This window comes from Peromyscus leucopus, chromosome 11 (genome assembly GCF_004664715.2).
Source record: "Peromyscus leucopus breed LL Stock chromosome 11, UCI_PerLeu_2.1, whole genome shotgun sequence".
NCBI classification, from domain to species: Eukaryota; Metazoa; Chordata; class Mammalia; order Rodentia; family Cricetidae; genus Peromyscus; species Peromyscus leucopus.
Window position 1 is genome coordinate 28610011 of NC_051072.1, and position 17558 is coordinate 28627568.

The window sequence follows — 17558 nt, forward strand, 5'->3', positions numbered from 1 at the left end:
AAAAGAGCTCAAAGCCCACCCCCATAGTGAAACATTTCCTCCAGCAAGGCCATACCTACTCCAACAAAGCCACACCTCCTAATAGTGCCACTCCCTATGAGTTTATGGGGACCAATTACATTCACACTACTGCAAAAACAAAGGCTAAAAGTTTGGCTGATGTTTATACAATGAGAGTGAAGACTACATTGGACTAGGTAACCACAGGCTGAACAGAACCTACACCCAACAGCTTTTCAAGAGTGCATATGGACCAGTGCTTCTAAAGAAGCAAATAATCATCAAGATATCAAGATTATGAAGTCTTTGCTATTTGAAAATTTACTGTGCACATGGATCGTCCTAATTCTACATGAATCACAGATAAATGTGTAAAATTGAATAATTCAGTTCACACTTGGCCTTGATTTTTCTTACTTATCACTCTTGACCTGTTTTAACATAATCATCCTTCCTCTTCAGGCATGCATATGCACATATATACACAAGAAAATGGAACTTTATATATAAAGCTATAGATCAATTTCCTTTAGATGTCTAGTAAATTCATAGATGAAAATATCCAGAAAGTCTGCCTTTCAAACTAAGTTACATGTGAGAGCCATCTGGAAACCTTTAAAAAGTAGATTAATGTCTGAATCATATCTAAAACAATTTTAATATAGGGTAAAACTGAGACATAATGTTTTTATAGCTTCTAGGAATATATGAAAGTGGTCTGGAAATTATGGGATATATCAAATAAGTACAAAAGTCAACTTGAAGGAGCTTTCAGTAAGCAAACCTGGGATGATTGGATGAAAATATTAATGATAATTTAGGGAACAATATAAAATGCCATGTGTCCATATTAATATAAATAAATACTTTTTAAAAAGTGGGGGTCTAGGAACAATTTACAACAAAATCCCAAGTAATAAATGTATACAGATAATGGGAAGGAGGTCTATTGTGTGATAATAATGGTTGTCAACAGGAATCACCAATGGATATGAAAGCAGTGGGGAAATATAATAAGAAGAAGCATATCTATACATCTCTTTGAGTTTCTCACCAATATAAAAGAGAAAACAATGACATTTTCTTGGAGAAGACGTGAAGTGACCTAAGTTTGCTTTGTCACCTAGTGTTGTATTAAGATTATATACCTCTTGATATGATGCACTGGCCAGGACAAGCTATCCTTTCATGAAATCTTATTTTAAAATGTACCCCTGATTTGAACTGTAAAGAAACTACTAAACAAACCCAAATTAAGGAATATGCTACAAAACAATTGACCAGTACTGTTCAAATGTGTCAAGAACCTGAAACATAAAGACAAAGGAACTCTTTTCTATGTCAAAAAGACTACGGAAAAAAATAAAAATTAAATGAAACATTGTGCCCTGGAATGAATACTGAATCACCCAGAGAACTGTAGCAGGTCAGTGGACAAAGTATGAATAAGGCCTGTTGATTAGTTTAAAATATCATATTGTCTTAGTCAGTGTTCTATTGTTGGGAAGAGACCATGACCAAGGAAACTCTTAAAAGAGAAAGCATTTAAATGGAGCTTGCTTACAGTTTCAGAGGTTTAGTTCATTGTCATCATGGTGGGGAGCATGTTCTACAGAGTTCCAGATCCTCAGGAAGCAGGGGGAGAGAGAGAGAGAGAGAGAGAGAGAGAGAGAGAGAGAGAGAGAGAGAGAGAGAGAGAGAGAGAGAGACTGGGCCTGGCATGGACTTTTGAAACCTCTAAGCCCACCCCTAGTGACCCATTTCCTCCAATAAAGCCACACCTCCTTGTTCTTCTCAAGCAGTGCCACTCCCTGAAAACACTTTGCTCTTCAGTCTTTCCTGCCTCTCCATTAACCTCTGCATTCACCTTAGAGGCATTGGGAGCTGTGGGTATGTCACACACAGCATACACTTTTGTCCAAACAGCTTTACTTGCAATGTTCTGGCTTCTGGTATACCATCAATACTAGATCCTCACTGAAACTCCTCTCTGACATCCTGCTGCTGCCCCAGTCATGGAGATCTTGTGGCTATGGTTCCACAGGGCCAGTCCTTTCACATGCTCCAGCAGGCCATAGATGGGGTAGATGTTGAGGTGGGCCAAACTCAAAGCACTGGATGTGGGCCAGGGTGGTAGCTGAGTTGGTAGGTCCGAGCCTCCACTGGGATTGGCTCTCTCAGGCTGGGGCAGATCCCACTCTCCTATGCCCACACCATCTGGGTCAGCTCTCCCATGCTTTGGTGAGTGAGGGATGGGGTCCGCTCTCCTGTATAGGGTGGGGCTAGCTCTGCCATTGCAACAGTTAGCAAGAAGCAGGGTCTGATCTCCCAGGGCCAGCTAAGGGTGGGGCTGGCTTGGCAGGGCCTTCAGATTTCAACATGCATGGTTCTCATGGCCCCAGGAGTAACCAGGCAATAGACATCAACACAGACCCCAGCTGCAGCAGGACCACGGACCCAGACATGGCCCTTGGCAGCAGCTTGGGCCCAGATGTCACCATGGTCCCCAGTGACATCTGGGCCCAAGTGAAGGCCACTCAGATCACTATGGCCCTGGTGGTATCATGGCTCTCAGACACCAACATGGTATGTGGGCCATAGTTTTTTTTTCAAACTACCACACATATCAATGTCAACTCATTATTTGGGTACTTAGAGTATTATTAGAAACGAATTTTTCTTTTGACATCTTTTGGGAAACCTTGTGACTTTGAAGGCATGATCTAGAAAAAGAGTAATCCATAAACAACACTTTAAAGTTACAAATGTCTGTTCCCTGAGATTCCACCAGGAGGGTGTTTGTGATCTGTGCTCCAAAGCTCTGATGCAGGTCTTTCGTCCCACTATATCAGCCACCCTTTCTTCTAACTGCGTATGCCACTTGCCCTCTTGCCATGCAGAAGTGTCTTGATTTGATTTAGTTACTCTTGTCTATTTTTTTTTGTTGCCTGTGCTTTAGGTGAGATCCTTGCCAATGCCAATCTCGAGAGACCTTCCTCTCGTTTGCTCTGAAGGATTGTGCAGTTTCTAGTCTTATATTTAGGGCTAATAGACTTTGAATCAACTTTTCTATATAGTATAAATCTTTAGTTTCTTGATTTCATTATGGACTCCCAGCACCATTTGTTGAAGAAACTATCATTTTCTCTTTTTCTGTTTTAGGAACTTAGTGGAAAAGTTGCAAACTGACCATATTTATTGGTGGCATTTCTTCGCTCCCCTCCCATGCTGCTGTGCTATGTGCCTCTCTGTCTTTATTTCTATGCTACTAAAATATAGTTTTTAATCACTATTGTTTCATAACACAAACTGAAATGAAGTGTGGTGTTTCAGGTTTCTACATCAGCAACCCTTATCTGAGATGGCTTTGAGATAAATCTGAGACATCAGATCTTGAAATCCTATCAGCAGATTAGCATGTGTCCAGAGAGTATGGGCCCCTGAAATTCATAGTATTATTACCAAGCCTGAAAAAACAAGTATAACAACAACAGATAAAATAGTCGTAGCTGAGCAGGGAAGGCTTTGAAGACTAGACACATGCAGTGAGTTACAACACAGGAGCGATGTGGTAATGCTTTAAGCAGGGTACAAACCAGCCATAGGAATTCTGGGAAAGGAAGAACATTTCTAGACACGAAAAACAGCTCACCCAGGGGAGAGGATTAACATTCGGGAGATTTTACAACTATTTAGTTTTGGTTTTTCTCAGAAAAGTGATTCTGAAATGGTACACAGGAGGACATTCCTCTTGTGTTACAGCTTCTGTGTTCTGTCCTTTTCCCTAGGAAGTCTGGAATACACAGAAGGAGGATTTGATTTTGACAGAAGCAAAGACGTTCTGCTTACACATCTTAGGTGAATTTTAACCACTCATTGCCTGTGGCTTCTGTTTTGCTTTGTTCCCAGTATAAATATATTCTACTTTCCCTGGAATCTAGACTTGTCTTCAGGCATTCACAGGGTACCTTTGAATTGCTTGCTTGGGATAAATGTCTCTAGAATAATGTAATACCAAGATCTCCAATGCCTTCCAGCTTCTCTTCTCTTTGAATGGTTTATTTAAACACATGATTAAAATTTATCATCTTGAAAAGATTTTTTTTTCCTAAACAATTTTGCCTTTGAGTAGATCAGAATGCATGAGGAAAAGATAACCTATTCCAGCAGGTAACAATGATACTATAAACTGTAGAATAGGAATTTTTTTTTAAAAGTTCATACTTAGATAAACAAATTAATAAGCATACTAACATAAGACATCCTCAACATGATGCAATGCCACATTTCTACAGTATTCCTACCCAAATGCATTAGCTTACAGAGAAGCCATAGACAACAGTACTCACAAATGTCAGAACACAGACTAAGGATGAAATCATGTAAGAATTCTGAGTGCGAGAAAACAAGAAAACAAGTCTTCCGACCTCAATCTCTCCAAAACATGGAATTCCTGGGATATGTTTTCACACCCTCCCAGGTGTAGCAGACAGGAGTGAGGTTTACTTCAGCTGCTGTTATTCAGGTGCCTTTATGAAAAAACATGTTTTTGTCACATGCAGCCTGTCCTGGTGATTGTACCCTTTATTCAGGTGACTTTCCTTAACCCTCAGACTATAAACTGCCTGATGCTCTGAGTAAAGTTGGCTATTGCATGACACTTTAGTCTGCCTCATTTTTAGGCCCCACTTTCCTAGGTTCATGCCACCAGCTAGAGTGGTAACACACCAGTATTTCTCAGTCATGAAAGGCCAGAAAAACAATGTAGATATTATGGCAGATTAGAGACCAGGGACACATTGCAACAAACAGATTCTAATTATATCCTAGAAAAGGCCCTAAGTTGGAAAATTGGAAAAGCAGGGAAATGACCTGCCTAGTTATGTTATTATACCAATGCTATTTTTCTAGTTTTGACCATTATCCAATGGAAAAAAACACAATGAGAAGTGTTATATGAATCTGAATTGGTCTTACAATAAAAACCTGGAACCAGATATCAGGGTAAATGCTGAAAGATCAGAGAGACAAAGGAAAAAGCCACTACAGAAACTTCTCACCACTACTGAATCCTCAGGCCAAAAGGAAGGTGAGATTATTTCTCCACGACTCCTCAGACTGAATGTCTCTGAATTCTCAGCCAAAAGGGCTGAATTCCTGTCTCCTCTCACCTTATATTCCTTTCTCTACCCAGTCATTTCACTTCCTGTCTCAACCTTCCTAGTGCTGGGATTAAAGGCATGTAACTCCCAAGTACTGGGATTAAAGGTGTGTGCCACCACTGCCTGGCTCTGTTTTTCTCCTTGACCATGTAGTTCAGGATAGTTTTGAACTCACAGAGAACCAGACAGAGCTCTACCTACCGAGTGCTAGGATTAAAGGTGTATGCCACCACTGTCTGATGTCTATGGCTGACTCTGTGGCTGGCTCTGCCCTCTGATCTTCAGGCAAACTTGATTTGTTAAGCGTACAAACAAAATATCACCACAGAGAGAAGTAGAAAACTTTCTGAAGTATTTTTAAACAGTTTTTTTGTAAGTCTAAAATTAATTGAAAATAAAAGGTTAAATATTGTTTTTTGACATTTATTTGTTTTTATTTTATATGTATGAGTATTTGCCTAAATCCATGTCTGTGCAATACATGCATGTAGTGTCCAAGGAAGCCAGACGAAGGCTTCAGATCTCCAGGGACTGGAGTTACAAACTGCTGTGAGACTCCAAACCAGTATGTGTCCTCTGGAAGAGCAGACAGTGCGTTTAAGCACTGAGCCATCTTTTCAACCCAAAGCATTATTTCTGAAAATGTTCCATTAAATCATTAGATACCTTGGCTTATGTGAGTCTTACAGACACCTTTCTTTTAAATAGATAAAATCAGTCTTATTTGGACACAGCCAACCTGATAAGTAGAGGAAGTAATTTTTGAAGAAATTCCATAATTTCTCTCTCTCTCTCTCTCTCTCTCTCTCTCTCTCTCTCTCTCTTGGTTTTCCTAGACAGGGTTTCTCTATGTAGCTTTGTGCCTTTTTTGGAACTCGTTGGCCTTGAACTCACAGAGATCCGCCTGCCTCTGCCTCTCAAGTGCTGGGATTAAAGGCGTGCACCACCACCGCCTGGCGCCCATAATTTCTCTTAAGTGTTTCTCATCAGTGTTGTAGATTTCTCTGGACTAGCAATAGACTCATAAAGACTCTTCTTGGTAGTTGACTTAGAACACCACAGATACTTCTGGAATGCTTTTGATTTGCTCTCAAGTAACAGAACACAACAGGAACTGTTCCCCGCATAGCTGCATACTGCAGGAAGTGGTTATGCCTCATGCAGAGCTCTTCCTTGTTCCTTAAGCCTCTGGCTCTCTCCAACGCCATTCATGTAGATCTAGCCCTCAATATCATTCTTCTGCCATTACTCTCTGAAGTGAAAGTAAAGACGTTAGTCAGAAAATCCCATTGAATATATATGCATGTCTGTGTACACGTGAGTATAGATATGCATAATTTAGTTAATTCTCATAGTATCAACAGGCAAGCACAGCTGGTCCTCACCAAAGATGCAGTTAAGTAAGTTCACATTTGCTATTGTAACCCTCAGTCCTGTGGTTTTCTCCTTAAATAGCTCTTCTTCCAGCAACCATTCCTTTTTACACAAGAAGCTCACCCCCACCAAAGCAGAAAGAAGTCCAATAGCATTAATTTTACTGTCAATGGGATTAATACCTGCCACACTTAAATAATAATCACTTTCTGTTTATGAATGGCCTGGAGAATTATACATAGTGCTTGCTGTGTGTTACACCAACCCTACTCAGCAGGACATGTTCTTTGCTAGCCAATGGCTTGAGGAGGAAGATGGGGATTTCAAATATACCACCTTGGAACAAGACTCCAACATGGCAAGTTATTGAAAATGTCTACCTGCAGAGCCCAGTCCCACCCTGAGCTCTCATAGACACAGTAGAGCTAGGAGATAACTGAGCCTGCTTCTTTTATTTGTCAGACACAGACATGAAAACATCCCAAGGAAGGCCTTTGTAAGACGTTGATCCTCAACCGCTTCCAACTTTGGTCAGTTATTCTTATCCTTGTGGCAGGTGTGAAAACAATATTCAGAGATCATTCATCCTGTTAATTAATAGAAAGATATTTTAGGAGAACGACTGGAATATCGTGCACATACTGTGTTTTTCACAACTCATTTCTATCATGGATCTTCCCCCCTCTCTTCATAGTTAAAATACTGTAAACTGACCTACACTGCTTATTCAAATTTAATCTGTTTTACCATTAATGTCCTGTTCCATTCATATGATAGCCCTCTATATAGTCATCACAAACCTTTGGGTTCCATCTGCCTCTGTAACCCAACAAAATAGTAATTGACTAAGTATCTAGGACTAATGGGGTCCAATGGGGTCTCCTTCAAGAAAGTGATAGACTACAGATAAACAGGGACCTCTAATACTGCATGGTCCTGCTTTTCACCAACCTTTATTCAATTTCCTGAGAGGACAGAGCAGAAATCAACAGTGTCTAGGAACTTCGACCTCTACGTACAAGATACTTTTGTTGTTTTATCCTTTATCTTGAAAAATGTCAGCCTCTATCGGCGGTGTGTGACAGCGAAATGTCTCACAGGAAATTCTCTGCTCCCCAGCATGGGTCCTTGGGCTTCTTGCCTCGGAAGCGCGGCAGCCGGCATCATGGGAAAGTGAAGAGCTTCCCCAAGGATGACCCTTCCAAGCCTGTTCATCTCACAGCCTTTCTAGGTTACAAGGCTGGCATGACTCATATCGTCCCAGAAGTTGACAGACTAGAAACATGAACAAGAAAGATGTTGTGGAGACTGTAACCATTGCGGAAACAGCACCCATGGAAGTTGTGGGCATCGTAGGATATGTTGAAACACCACGAGGCCTCCAGACGTTCAAGACAGTATTTGCAGAGCACATCAGTGATGAGTGTAAAAGGCGTCTCTGCAAGAACTGGCACAAATCGAAGAAGGAGGCCTTCATCAAATACTGTAAGAAATGGCAGGATGACGTGGGCAAGAAACCGCTGGAGAAGGACTTCAGCAGCATGAAGAAGTACTGCCAAGTCATCCGCATAATTGCCCACACTCAGATGTATCTGCTTCCTCTGCACCAGAAGAAGGCACACTTAATGGAGATCCAGGCGAATGGGGGCACTGTAGCTGGGAAGCTGGACTGGGCCCGGGAGAAACTGGAGCAGCAGGTTCCTGTGAACCAGGTGTTTGGACAGGATATGATTGATGTCATCGGGGTGACAAAAGGTAAAGGCTACAAAGGGCTGACCAATCATGGCATACAAAGAAACTGCCCTGCAAGACCCATTGAGGGTTGCGCAAAGTTGCCTGTATTGGAAGCTGGCACCCTGCCTGTGTGGCCTTCACTGTGGCTCTTGCTGGGCAGAAAGGCTACCATCATCGAACAGAGATTAACAAAAATATTTACAAGATTGGTCAAGGCTACTTCATCAAGAATGGTAAGCTGTTCAAGAATAATGCACCTACAGATTACAACCTGTCTGACAAGAACATCAACCCACTGGGTAGTTTTGTCCATTATGGTGAGGTGACCAATGACTTCGTCATGCTCCAAGGCTGTGTGCTGGGAACCAAGAAGCGAGTACTCACTCTCTGCAAGTCCTTGCTAGTGCGGACCAAATGACATGCTCTGGAGAAGACTGGCCTGAAATTCATTGACACCACCTCCAAGTTTGGCCATGGTCATTTCCAGACCATGTAGGAAAAGAAAGCATTCATGGGACCACTCAAGAAAGACTGCATTGCTAAGGAGGAAGGTGCTTAATGCCAGAAGCACTTTGTGCAGCTGGTGGGGTATCAATAAAAATTTTTTCAATGGGGAAAAAAAGTTTTAGATACCTAATATTCACCTCAAATTATGCATGTTTATTTTAATTCAGAAAGGCTATTTCTCAAATCTTGTACCCACACTAATATACCAGGAAGATTCATCATGTCTGCTCTGTGTGTAAAATGTTATTTATCATCATGCTTCTGCAGAATTCGGTCTGAGGGACCCTGCCTCAAATGTATGACTCTGCATTACACAATCCATCATGACAGGCTCTGTCTCTAGTCACCACCTACAACTGTTCCTTGGAGTAAACATTTTCCAAATGACAAGCAACTGACTTAAAAACAAACTTTTGGCCCACAATCCATTTATAAATTGGGAACTGTTTGTACTAATACAAATGTTTTTAGTTCTTGCCATAGGATTTTTTTTAAAGAAAATTTTCTTTCAATTTCTATGAAAACAGCCAAGTCTCCAAGTTATATGGCTGCTTTTTCCTCTAGATTTCAAACTGACTTCCAGCAAACATCCTAGTATGCATATCAGGCTGGGAACATAGCCTAACAACAACAAAGAAGATAAATGAGAAGGCAAGATTGAATGGAACTCATTTTTACGTAAGAGCCTTTGATTCTGGGCTTTGTTCCTTGGCTTTAGAATTCAATTTCTCTGCTCAATTTTCTGCTGTTCAAATGACGCAGTCATTGTGGTGCTTGTACATGGCTTGGTTGGCTCCTGTTCTGAGAACGAGCGACAATGTTTGTGAAAGGCTCAGAGGAAGCTGGCTCCTGCTTTTCATGCTTCGTCAAGGTTCTTTGTGTCTTCAAAGGAATCAAAAGCACTTGCAGGTGAAAAATCAGAATGTGGCCAGTGAATGCTTCGAGGAGTCTATTCTGGACATTTTGTTGTCTGTGGGTGATGGTTTCAGCTGAAGGAAGGAAGATCAGTGGCATTCTATAAACAAATCCTAGGGGTTGTTGGTGTCAAACTTTGAGCAGCCTAGCTTCATTTTAGACTGAGGCCCTCGGCTTTCTTGGCTGGCTGTGGCAAGCCTCTCCCAGAAGCCAAAATTCTTTTGTTCATCTCAGAAGATTATCTCTATTCCTGCTGCTATCCTCCATTCAGCTATCAAGTATAGAACAGTGAAACATCATTCTAACAGTGAGTTGTTCATGCTTCTTCCCAGATGAGACAACGGAAGAGCACAGAAGGAAAATAATCTGTGGTCAGTTGCTGTGGATGTTCTGTATGTCTGTGGGCCTTCTTGGTTCTTTGTGCGTTACCAGCAGGTCGCATAGAGGATGATTAGGACCAGGGCTGAGTGCAGGGTTGAGATGGTCTGCACGGCTGTGCGGGGATGGTCTGTATGTCAAGTTTCTGATGATCAATAAATAAAACTGATCGCTTGCTAGCAGAAGATAGCGGACTAACAAGAAAAAAAAAGACAGGAAGAGAAGATGACGCAATGCCAGCACAAGAAGCATGTGAAGATGCTGTAAGCCACGAGCCACGTGCAAGTATAGATTTCTAGATGGTTACTTTAAGATATAAGAAAGTTAGCAAGAAGCCTGCACGCATACAGTTTGTATGCAATATAAGTCTCTGTGTTTGCTTGTTGGTCTGAGCGGCTGTGGATTGGCGGGTGATAAAGATTTGTCCTGACTGTGGGCAAGGCCGGAAAACTCTAGCAACAGTCAGTCCCTCAGAGAAGGGTATAGTCATATGTAGATAAGGTCCTGAAAATGGGCCTTTTTGAATGTTTATTCCTTTTAAGATGAGCTGTCTCTTTCTCTTTACTTATGGTTGGATAATTAGATTAATTAGATGCCTTAAGGAGTCTGAAGACCAGGCTGGAGTGTGGTTAAGAGCATTGGCTACTCTTCCAGAGGTCCTGAGTTCAATTCCAAGCAACCATATGATGGCTCATAATCGTCTATAATGGGATCTAATTCATCTGGTATGCATGAAGACAGAGCATGTGTTTTATAATTTTATGTGTGTGTGTGTGTGTGTGTGTGTGTGTATGTGTGTGTGTAAAGAAGTTTTAAGGCATGCTTAAAGATACCCATTTGAGAGTGAGCTCAACTCTAGTCAAAATAGAGGAAAGTCCATATCACTCACAGGAAGTCCTTAGCAGTGAGCTTTTCTTTACATTAGCAGATCGACAAACTGCTAAAATTCAAAACTAAATATGCGTCACAGACTGCTGAGGTTTTTCTAATTTTTTGCTGGTTTGTTTTGCTTTGTTTCTACCTACTAGTTAATTTTTTAAAAGTTCAAATGTTTGGAGAATACCAAATGAAGGGAATATGTACAGATCATTTAAATTATTTAAACTTCAGTTTTCATTGTACACAAATACAAAGGATGTGTTCACCTAACAATGGAGCTGAGTATTTGCAAATAATGACTATAGCCTTTGACACTTTAAATGCTACATGTCCCTTTACTAAAAAAATAAATAAATAAAAATAAGGATAAATAAAATAAAATAAAATAAAAACTTCAACTCCTACCCCATGTTATGAGAATTCATGCTGTTCTAGTGATGTGCAATAATACCTGGAGCCAGAGACCAGTGAAGCAGAGAGAGGATCCAGAAGCCGCAGAAAAAAGGTACTTCTGAATACATTGCGATTTGTCTGAAGGTAGAGATGCTCTTTGTTTATTCTTAATAATTTAAGCACACATTGTGTCTTTTTAATAAAAATAGTCAAAGGCTCATTAAAAGTTAAGCAAGAACCTATGAGGTGCCTCAATGGGGAAGGAAGCTTGTGATGGAAGACTAACGGCCTGAGGTCCATCCCTGGAACCCACAGTGGAAGCAGAGAACCAGCTGCAAGGTGTACTCTTACCTCCACGTGCATGTCATGATGAATGTGTGCCTGCACCTCAGCATATGTACATCACACATTGATGAGGATGAGGATGGTGGTGGTGGTGGTGATGATGATGGTGATGGTGATGATGATGGTGATGATGATGATGGGCAAAATAGAACATAGAAAACAAGGACAGAATAGCTATGGCTCTATCACAGACTTTCCTTTTCTCTACCACTCATCTTTGTTTCTCATTCCACTATCTCTTGGGTATCATTTGAGATGAGGAGGAGGAAGGAGAGGACGTTGTAGACAGAGTAGGGGAATTGGAGGGCAATTCCTCTAAAAAAGGAAGACAGATGTAGCCAGGAGGTTTTCCTGGGTTCCACAGCCACTTGGTCCCAAATAACACACAGAGGCTTATTATTAATTACAAACTGTTTGGTCTATGGCTCAGGCTTATTGCTAACTAGCTCTTTCATCTTAAATTGACCCATTTCTATTAATCTGTGTATTGCCATGTGTCTCGTGGCTTTACCTGTGTTCCATTACATCTTGCTCCCCCCAGGGAAGCCCTGCAGTGTCTCCCTCACTCCACCTTTCTCCTCCCTGTATCTTTATTTGGATTTCCCACCTGGCTCTCACCTGTCTTGTCATAGGCCAAGGCAGCAGCTTTATTAACCAGTTGTAGCAACACATATTCACAGCATACAGACAGGCCATCCCATAGCACTTCCTATTTTCTGTCCGATCAAAAAGGAAGGCTATCATTTTAACAGTGAAATTACATATAAAAATGATTATCAAGCAAGAATTGCAGCTACAATAGACAGAGAATAATTTTAGAACTAAATCAGTTCTGAGTAGTGAAGACCAAAGCAGAAACAGAAATGGAATGATAGAGAAAGGATTGGAGGTAGTCAGAGGGGCTTTGCAAAAAGTTCTAAGTTACACATGGGCTCATTTTTTCTTCATGTCACAAAGGAAACTTCTAAAAAGGGGGCACACAAACATCTGTTGGTTGATAGCAAGAGAGGTAGAATGGCAGACTGATATATTGATAGATAAGAATGGAAACCAGAATAATCAGAAGACAGAAAGATCGTGGAGGGAGACAGGACATCAATAATTAGTTTTAACCACAGTGACATGTTTAAAAAAAACAACAACCAGGTTTTGTACTTTTACCATCTGCCTTTTTAAAATAAAAATCTAAACATATGCTTATTATATAGAATATATAAAGTAGCTGCAAAGTCCTGTCCTTCGACCATGTACACATCTCCTCTTTCTCCAGATGTTTCCAGAGTGTTCTCCAAGGCCCCTCTCCCACACTTGGAAAGAATAATTGTCACATTCTCGTCCAAGTGGAGAGAGTCATTCTGATTCTAGGGGAGTCATTTTGAATCTAACTGCACTACACTCTCCGGCCATCCTGAGCTGGCATAACTTCCTTGAATGGTTTGTAGTCATTAATTTCATCGCAAATAATATAGCTGAGTTGAATTCTCACACGTTTAAGCTATGTTGTAGTTCTTCTAAATGTTAGCTCACAATGCCTTGCATTGGGTTCATCTGGAGTGGTTCTGGACAACTCTTTTAGGTTAAGATACCATTTCTTCATTTTAAAGCATTAGCTGTACAAAGACTAGTTGATCAGACTTTCTATGAAATTCAAATGAGTATGAACATTAAGGATCAATTTGCTGATAAAATGACTAAGATAACACTAGTTTTTCTTTAAAGAAATTTTCATCCTTATTCACTCTGCCTCACAGTTCAAGTTTTTAGAAGATTGAGGTTTTCTACACCACCTTCATTATTTGTTCAAATAACTGGAATCAATCACATTATGAAGCATGCACATAAATCTATAACATTAGCAGCCAACTGTTCCTAAGAGAACATAGATTGACACAAGCTCATGGAATGCCACGACTATTCAAAATACCCCCCAAATAACCTAACAAAGAAACACTGAGGGCTGGAAAGATGGTTTAGTAGGTAAGAGCGCTGTCTTTGTAAGTGTGAGAACCCGAGTCCAGATGCCAGCATCCATGTCAAGAACAAGGCATAGACATGCATGCCTGTAGCTCCAGTGCTGTGGTGCTAGGGAACAGCTGACAGGTGCAGGGGTAACTGGAGCTTGCTGGCTACCAGCTTAGCCCCATGTTCATTGAAAGATCCTGTCTCAAAGGAATAAGGCCAGAGCAATGGAGCAGGATATCCAATGTCCTCTGACTTCTATGCACCACACATGTGTGCATCAACACATGCACACTGTTGGGGTTTGGATAAGGATTGTCCCCCATAGGATCATGGATTTGTGCACTTGGTCTCCTGTTGATGGCAGTGCTTGGGGGAACTCATGGAAGTTTTACCGCATGGAGCCTTATTGGAGGAAGCATGGTCACTGGGGGTGGGCTTTAAGAGGTTACAGCCTTGTCTCCCATCCAGTTTGCTCTCTCTGGGGCTAAAGATGGGATCCACTAGTTTCTTGCTCCTGCTGCCTGATGCCGTACACCCCCTGCCATTGTGCCCTCTCCCTTTGGAACCCCAAGCCAAAATAAACTCCCCCATTCTATAAGTTGCTTTTGGTCATGGTATTTTATATCATTAGGTAACATACAAAAAAAAAAAAAGAAAGAGAACAACTGATACGCCATTCATTATTTAGAACTGGGTAATTGCATTAGCAGCATTTGTGTTTTAAACACAATGATCTACTATCTTGAAACATGGACTCAGATATGATCAGTAAGGAGCAGGCAAATAAAATCATCTTTCTTCAGTCTTCCCTCTAACTGTGGGCTAAATGAAGCCTTTTATTTTCCATCAGCTCTGCCCCAAAAACAATACACACAAAAAAAGTTAACCCCAAGGTACCAATTAGTTGTATTCCTGTGCAGAAGACTTCCTTAAGGATCCTATGACATCCAGTGTGAGTTCTTCAAAAGCATGCTACATGCTCAGTGATTTCCTGCAAACCAAGATCTACAGGCAGAAACAGAGAATCACTACTTCATGCTGAGTATAAGACCTGTGTAATTGCTTCTTCCATGTTCTAAAATCATGGAGCACACAGAAAATTCTGCTAAGTCAAGGCAACCATCAAGCATTGGGAGTTTTATGGTTTCTGAATCGCTCTTCTGTACAAAGGACAGAAATTAGGGAGGGAAATTATTTCTATTGTACAGGTTGTTAAAATTGGACAAAAAGTGTGAGGATAACACAAAATGACTATTTTTCTTGTGCAGAAGCTTTATCCAAATCAAGAGTGTACTTCAGAGCAGTAACACACACATTCTCCTGCTTTTTCCATCAGAGTCTCAAACCATTGTCAGATGGTTGTGCCTCTAATAGATGCTGATTTCTGTTTCCTTGAACTGACTTGCAACGGGCTTGTTTGTGCTCTGCTCCAGCCAGTGAAGAGATTGAACTCTGTGTTCCTACATGAAGGTCAGAGAAATATCCTCCCATTAAATGCCTTATAAGTCTGGAAATGAATTGTGGGGATAAAGAAATGCTCTAGAGTCTCTTGACTCTTTTGCAGTCTATGGCTGGTTTGGGGTGGGATGAAGGAGACATTTGAATGTGTAATTTGAGGAGGAGGGAAGAAGGTTGAATGGTATGAAGTTAACTGATATGTTGAGAATTAGTGTGAAAATGATTCAATGAGTCATCAAAAATATGCTAATGGGGCCTGTGCATGGAGGTGATGGCACTAATCCCAGGACTAAGGAGGCAGGCAGATCTCTGTGAGTTCCAGGACAGTCTGATCTGCATAGTGAGCAACAAGGGCTGCTGCATAATGAGGCTCTGTGAGAGAGAGAGAGAGAGAGAGAGAGAGAGAGAGAGAGAGAGAGAGAGAGAGAGAGAGAGAGAGGAAAAAAAGGCAGGAAGGAAGGAAGGAAGGAAGGAAGGAAGGAAGGAAGGAAGGAAGGAAGGAAGGAAGGAAGGAAGAACGAGCTAATGGGTATAGACAGGGAAGCTCAGATCTAATGGAAATGGATGGACTAGTTAACAGCAGACTCCTGCCTGGATGCCCGACAAGGTGCGGTATTTTGAGCAGGTGGGTGTTACATGGATACCAGCAGCAACTTCAAACAAGACATGAGTAACTGTCTGAGGCTATCTGGCAAAGCCTTCATGGCAATGTTGCTTGGTAGACAGTATTTTCAAAACATAAACTACAAGTCTAATTCTGAGGAAAGTGCCACAAGATAGAAAAAATGCAAGGAATTCAAATATTGTATCAGAGCACAGGGTTTATTCGCAAGAGCTATTCAGTGAAGCAAAATCATGTATAAACTGTATTGGACTATGCCACACCAACGACCTGAAGCTAGGATCCATAATAAACGGTCAATTACTGCCATAGATCAGATATTCAAATGATATGAACTAAGTTCACTGAGGAAGACTTCAAAGGAGCAATTTGAGAAAATGCTTCAAGAGTCATCACATCGAGTCAGAGTCTTTTCTCGGTGGAGGGGGAAACTGAAATGCTTAGGTGTACCTTTTTAGTTTTTGTTTTTATTTTTACATATAGTAAAAAACACATGACAGTTTAAAATTGCTATGGACTGATTACTTGTGCTTCTAAACTCACATTTTAAAACTGTAATAGTGTAAAACTACCATGTATACAGAGGTGGGACATCTGGAAGGTAACGCCATGGTAGACCCCAAATTATGAGATAAGTGCTCTTTGAGAAAATAACAAGAAAGGGCTTACTTCCTTTCTCTCTGCCATATGAAGATTCAAAGGGAGGCCAGCCATCTATAAACCAGAAATGAGGTTTGCTGAAATCTTGATTCCAGATAGTAGACAGTTTAACTGCACATACAAAACAGACAAGAGACAGTGATGAGGGCAATTGTGTAATTCAGAACAGGTTATTAATCACTGCTGCAACCCTTTGTCATTTGCAGAATGAGAACATGAAATCTCAGCAGTGTCTATCAGCCCTCACATTTACCATTTTTGATATTAAGTTCTTGAGCCTCAAAATTGGCTCTGACACATATAAATGAGGACATCTAGGTTCTTGGCAATCCCTACTGAAAAGGCTTGGATTTTGAAAGGCTTATAAGATTAGTGAAGTCTAACATGATAATCTCTCAGCTGTTCTTATCTTCATGCTTTCCCACTAAGTGTCTATCCATGCACATTTCCACAGGTTCCCAGGCTGCCTAAACTTGCTGAGCCATACCCATGCCTACAAACCATATTCCTATCAGTTAGATATTTCTACAAAGCAAACCACTCCCAGTCCTAATGGCTTAAGTTTTAAGCCTTACAATAACCAGTTATTTATTTTCTCACGCACTATAGATAGGTTGGGCAGGATGGTTGATCTGGAATGACATAAACTGATCTTAGCTAGGCTCATTTATAATTGTATAATCAATTAGTTGATCTGGCCTGGACTACCCAGGCTGGTTTACATGAAATAACAGGGTTTCACAAGAAAGCATAAGCATACCACTGCTCTAATGCCTACACTTGGAACTGCCATCATCTTCTTCCCACATTTTATTAGCAATTTATGAGGCCAAATTCTACTTCTAAATAGAAGGAACTATGAAATCGAATTTTAAAGGACATCATTGTTGAGAAAAGAATCCAGAAATTATTGAAACTGTGGGCCATTTCCTTTGTAATCAATTTATCATCAAAACTTAATTTTTCTTCTAATTTCTCAGAATATAGCTAAGTGATAGTTCACAATGCTTCATGCATAAAAGCCATAGATTCTTTGAGGATTCAAGGAGGATTTAGTCTTTAATTGCACTGTTATTGGCTAGCACACTATGAAGTTAAGTGCTCAAGAAATACTTGCTGAAATGTCATGAAGCTAATTTATAGACATTTTAATGCTTATAATGGTAAAA

General features: G+C 40.7%; 2 pseudogenes; one reads left to right on the forward strand and one right to left on the reverse strand.

Moving 5' to 3' along the window:
- The window catches only part of LOC114697317, a 29311-nt pseudogene extending 22941 nt beyond the window's left edge, over positions 1 to 6370 (reverse strand).
- Positions 6371 to 7492: 1122 nt separating this feature from the next.
- On the forward strand, positions 7493 to 8879 carry LOC114697311 (annotated as a pseudogene).
- The last annotated feature ends 8679 nt before the right edge of the window (positions 8880 to 17558 follow it).